This window comes from Octodon degus, unplaced genomic scaffold (genome assembly GCF_000260255.1).
Source record: "Octodon degus isolate 3935 unplaced genomic scaffold, OctDeg1.0 scaffold00026, whole genome shotgun sequence".
NCBI classification, from domain to species: Eukaryota; Metazoa; Chordata; class Mammalia; order Rodentia; family Octodontidae; genus Octodon; species Octodon degus.
In genome coordinates, this window is record NW_004524602.1 from 14,941,623 (window position 1) to 14,947,622 (window position 6,000).

Here is a 6,000-nt window from a genome sequence, read left to right on the forward strand (position 1 = left end):
ATCCAGAGAGCCTGTCTGTGTCCCACACACACACACACACACACACTTCCTCTGCCTGTCAAGCCTGAGGAGCCCTGGCAGCTTGGGGCACCCGTGGGTGTTGAGGGAGGAGGTTGAAGGCAGGCGAGTCTGATGCCCTTGCCTACCAAAAATGTCACATCACCCCCAGTTCTGTTGTTTTTCATTGAACGGAAGGACTCACGAAAAGGTTAATTTCAAGCCTTGTCAAAAGTAGATCATTAAAGGCATCGCCTTTTCCTGGCATATTTTAAAAATCGTCAGGGACCAAGAGCGACAGGAGGCGCAAAGGCTGAATAGGCCAAGTCCTTTCAGAAGCCCGCATCCGGGTATTTTCATCTCCACTCGGCAGAGGTCATGATCGGAGACTCTGCAGAGCGGATCCAGATGGGTGTCTGCCTTTTATTTCATTAAAATAGGCTCTGTCTGTTCTGGAACTGGTTTTGATAACTATTTTTCATTGTGTGATTTAATTGTAGAGTAGAGATTGCCCATAGTTTTTAAAAAATGGTTTTTGTGTTGCTATTTGTTTTGATTCCTAGGACTGTGTTTAAATGACAAAAACACCAGATTGAAAGATGGCCCATCTGGTATCTTTGGCTTTCGTGAAAGCCAGTTTGAATCACATCATGGTTGATCCAATGGCTGGAAAACACATATTTACCCAAAATATGGTTAATTCCTTGCCTCTGAATAATCCTGGCTTTTGTTTCCTTGGATGGGTCAGATATTTTTAAGTGTTCACTTTTTACTTTTCAATGTAAGAGACACCATCAATAACGAGAGGGAAGTCAGATTCAGAGACTCACGTAAGAATTGTAGTTTCTCTGCTGAAGAGCTTTTCTTTTAAGACAAGATGCTTTAGCTCTTCTAGCCTGAGTTTCTTCATCCAGTATAAGGAGGTCGTTTGGGCTCTCTGGAGGAACAGAACCAGTAGAGGACGTACATATAATTATGAAAGAAGATTTATTAGGTGGGCTTATAGGATTGGAGGTGAGTAGATCCAGGAGGGCCGGGGAAGCAGAGGATCTTCCAGACGCCCAGCCCACGACGAGGGAGCTACAGACCAGGAGGATCAAAGATGCAGCGCTGGACTGAAATTGGAGGCCTGAAAACCTCAGGTGTGAGTCTGCGTGACGAGGCTCGGGATGCTGGTGTCTGACATCTACAGGAGGGGCAGCAAAAGGCGCAAGGGCCTCAGCAGAAAGGATCTTCCACAAAAAGCTCGCCAACTTCCCCTTCTTTCCCTTTTATGCCACGCAGGCTGCAAGCCTGTGACATGGTGCCACCTACAGCAGGGTGGGTCTTCGCCCACTCAGCACAGTGACCTGAATGCCAGTCATCTCTAGAAACACCCCACAGACACACCCAGGAGAGCACTCTACAAAATCCACTAAGCATTTCTTACTCAGCCAAGTTGACTTATCAGTAATAATCAGCGGTCCCAAAGGGTAACCACAGAGAAGTTAGGAGCTGCTGAAATGAGATAAGCCACATAAGAGCAGCTAAAGGGGGATCCAGCCACTGACTAGTCCATGCTCTAAAATGGGCGTCTTCCCTTGACACTGTTATTTCCCAGTTTTTTTATCTTCTGAATCTGTTCTTTTGAGCTCAGTCCTTTCCCTGTCTAGAAAATAGAAGTAGAATGGGAATTTTTATGCATTGGGGTTGGTAATTAATGAATGTTTGAGTTACTCATTGCCTATACACACCATGGTCTTCTAGGGTGCTGTGCTTAATTAAAGTCTGATTTTCCAAGAACAACACAGCTACCTTGAGCAAACGGGAGCTGCAGCCTCACACAGAGGAGCTCAACCTGTCAGGAGGCATTTGCTCTGCCAGGCGGAGAATGGAGAAAGAGTGCCGCACCAGTTAATTATTTAAAGCTGCTTTTTCTGAAAACATTTCTCAAAGTTTCGTGAGGCTGTTTGTTGCTTGGGGATAATAATGTGCCACTCCGCACTTTCATCAAGATGGTTCTAAAAATACAGGGTGGAAATTTTGACGGGTGACAAAAATTCAGGAGAACCATGCTTTTCTCCTTGTGTACTTTTTCTAAATATTAGTTTCAAAAAACCAGCTGGAATTTTGAAGTGAGCCTAGTAATGGCCCAGTAAGACAGCGACACTCCAGAGATGCTGTGAGAAGTTGTGCACCTGCAATTTCCACAGTGAGGTGGAACCGAAAACAAAGCAGGCCTTCCCCCCGCACCACCCCACCCAGAAGAGTCGCCATTTTTCCCAGAAGCATCTCCATTTTTTTCCAGAAGGGTCACCATTTTTTCCGGAAGAGTCACCATTTTTTTTTTCCAGAAGAGAGGCTATTTTCTGCTGAATGGCATCAAGGGCTCTGTACACACACAGCCACAAATAAATATGAGTCCTCATTCAGGCCTGCTGGCTTGATGAAGACACACCTACATCATGCATAGAGCTTAATGAAGGATGAAGGAGAATTGAAACAGAATCTAGCTCACAGAGTGTGTTGGTACTGGGTGCCACTGCGCAAGAGGTGAATTCAAGCTTCTTACTCAAGGAAGAGGAAGTCAGAGAAGAGAAGGTGAAGGGGGTCCTTGTGTGCCCCCAGTCACTTGAGGTTGAGCCCAGGCAAATGCATGACCAAGCTTTGCATGCATGAAAGAAAAGGGGGACATCACTTCGTTACAGCAGCTCTGCATAGACAGTGTCTTCTTTGGTGATGTCGCTTACTTTTTACTTGTTCTTTAGAGGTAATTAGTGTCTAAAATAATATGCTTAGTGATAGGAAGTATAATAAAACATTCTCCCCAGAACACTTTAGTGGATGCTGGTTCTCGCTTGAAGTCTGAAGGAGAGCACCCAGTATTTCCTGTGCCTCAGGGAGGAGAGAAATATCAAGGAAAGGGGTTCAAATCCCCGCCCACACTATCCCTGCTGTCTTATGACTTCCTCTTCTTTGAGGACAGTCACTGGATGTCATTTGATGCTCCTTAAGCAGAGTATGGCTTTGCTGGCTCCTTCTTTTGGCTCGCTGACAGAGATTTGTTTGGGAAAAGTTCTTCCCTGGGTTTAGCTTGCTCCATCTTCCTTCTGTTCCATTACAGTATGTCTTCCCTCATCGTTGGGGGAAGCTGCATACGTGTAAACGCAACAACTCCACATGAAGATGCTGACTAAACCCATCTGTAAACCTTTCCATTTATTCATCACCATCTCTTTGCTTTGCTTTTCCTTTTTTTTTTTTTTTTTTTCCTCCATGCTCAATCCAAATGGTTTGCCTGTGACAAACCACAGTTTTCCAAGTCATACCTACCACCTGGCAGCTTTGGGATAAAAATGTCATGTTGTGTATTTGTCTATTTCATTTTGAAAGGATTCTCTGTAAAGAAAAGGAAATAGTTGGCTTTGCAGAAAATGATGAAAATAAATTTATTCCCATTTCCCCTTTTCCTTGAGCAATGAAATTTCTCAAGGAAGCCTTCCCTGAGGAGGAGGAGGAGGAGGAGGAGGAGGAGGAGGAGGAGGAGGGTAATGGGGACACAGAGTGCCTTGGGAGTCTTAAAGGATCAGGAAAGTCTGGGTAGTTTTCATGCTCTTTGCACTGTTCTCTGGCTTCAAAAATAACCATCAGCTGTGTTGTCTCTCTGTCGCTTCTTGAATAGGCCAGTGTAAGAATTTTGTTTTTCTGAGGCATTCTTGGAGACTGTGTGGCCCCAGCTTGGTTGCGGGGCAATGCGCTTCTCTCCAGGACTCCAGGTGCAGAGCCAGCCGTGGCCAGGAAATCATGATGGTCATTGCAGTATCTACAACGTGTCCCAAACGTGTCCCAATGAGGGTTGCGTGATGCGGTGGCTGTCCTGGCACTGCGTCCACAGTGACTTGTCCTCTATATCGTCTTCTGCTGCCTGAAGGGTCACCTTGGTGAGGCCTGATGACATCTGGACAGAGAGGGAGCACGGTGAGCCCAGGGCCTTTGTCCCGAGTTACTGGGCCACCACACAGCCTCAGGGAAAGGGGGGCAAAAGCCAGATTTTTGTGTTTTTAAAAAAATGTTTTTACAGCTGACAGCTGTATGCAAGCAGCCCCAGTACTTTGCAGTGAGCACCTTCCAACACTGGGAAGCAAGGCTATTGGCTTTGGGTGTAAATCAAGTGATTTAGGGCCAAGGGATTGATTGTTACAAGGACAAATGCAGGGGTGAAGTAATGGGCCAAAACCTTAATCATGAAAATAAATTCAGGATTGCAAATATCGAAATTCTTTCTCCTTTAGGAAATTTTATTTATATTGTGCTACAGTTTAGTCCCAGAGACACTGTTAAGGGACCAGGAAAAGATGTCTCTTCCATCTCTGATGGGAGGCAGGATGAAGAATGTCACTTCTATAATCCTGTATCAAGTCCACAGCTAGGTAAGAGGGGTACAAGCTGGACACTTTAGCACAGCGCACAACTAGATCAGCTGCGCATGCACGGCCTGCTGCCTGAACCCCTCTCTTAGCCTCACTCTTCCCTGGGGTGCTTTCTGTGCTCCTTTTACTTTGGTCTTCTAAATAAACTGTAGAAAGGTAATCAAGAATGCATGGAAGGACTCTGTGCTCTGGATTAGAATCAATCAGTGGGGAAACCGACAGCCCAGCCTCGCGGCGCACAAGGAGCATCGGGAGTGTTTCCCACAGACGTGATGATGTGTGGAAACAGACTGTCTTTGATCTAGCGAAGCAAATCCATTTTCAGAAACTGCAATCTGATAAATGTCATTCACCCTCCGTTTCTCTCCTGGATGGATGTTTTCCTTCCTCAGGAAAACCTAGAGCTCTAGCTCATTACGTTAGCACAGGAGGATGGCCGAAGCTATCCTCGCAGGCTCTGTGGCACTGCTGCAGTGTGCTGAGCCCTAGAGGACGCAGAGTGTTCTGCGGAAGGCTTTGCCACCCCGACACCTACAATTCTAACTGCTCTGCCGAACTCTTTTCTGGGCATCTGAAATGAAGGGAGTGCAAAGAAAGCATTTCGTCTGATTTGACAACACACTTTCTCCCCTACTTGTGGTGAAGCTTCAGAGAGCTTTCTCCTCATAGCTGTGTGCCAGTCAGCTCCGAATGCCTGAGCTGTACCTGCTGGGCGCTCGCGGTTGGCGCCTCCAGCTGGCCACGCTGGGGGGTGCACGGGTCCTCCCCCAGCAGCCTCTGTCTTCTCTGACTGCAGATGGTAGCATTTCTGTTCAGTTTAGGAAGCAGTAGATGCTGCATGTAGAAACACTGCCAAGCTGTGTAACAGAAAAAAATTGCTTATCGTGGTCATGATAAGACATGGCAAAGGTGCGTCTCCCGTCTCCGCGGGCAGCCTGACGGGAGGTGTCCGCTGCGTAGTCTTGATGATTAGTTCCGCAGAGTCAGGCTGCTGCTCATTGGTGCGAGTCGCTCGTGTCTTCCTGAGCTCACTGGGCGTGGGCAATGAGGCCACAAGAAATGTGTCAAAGCCAAGACCAAGACCTCAGATGCTTGCTCATAGAAATGTTGGCCAGAAACAGGCCAGCCAAGGCCCCTGAAAAGCCTCTCCTGCTGCCTGTGGGAGGAGAACAGCGCTTGTGCGCATCACTAGGCGGCACAGCCGCCCTGGCGTGCTGTTCTCACGGAGCCCCATTTGAGGCTGCTGTGGGATGTTTCGTGGTACGCCCAATAAGACTCCCGTCTGGAAGAGCATGTGCGCATGGGTCATTCTGGCCGGGGGTAGGGTTACTTTAGCAGAGAGTCGCAGGACCGACCCTATGGGAGAGAGAGGTTGTGTGCGAGACTCCGGCACTGCAAGCACCTCCGTGCCGTGGGTCGTCCACCCAGGCTGCTGCCGCATGGAGCCAGGCTTTCTAGTTTAGAGTCGGTGCACCACCAGGCTTGTTTGTCTTTGCTCTAATATATTTTGGAAATCTTCTTAATTCCTTCCAAGTTGAGGCTATAACAGTATCACTTCCTGTCTATTCTGAATGCTCTCGCTCTCTATCTCTCT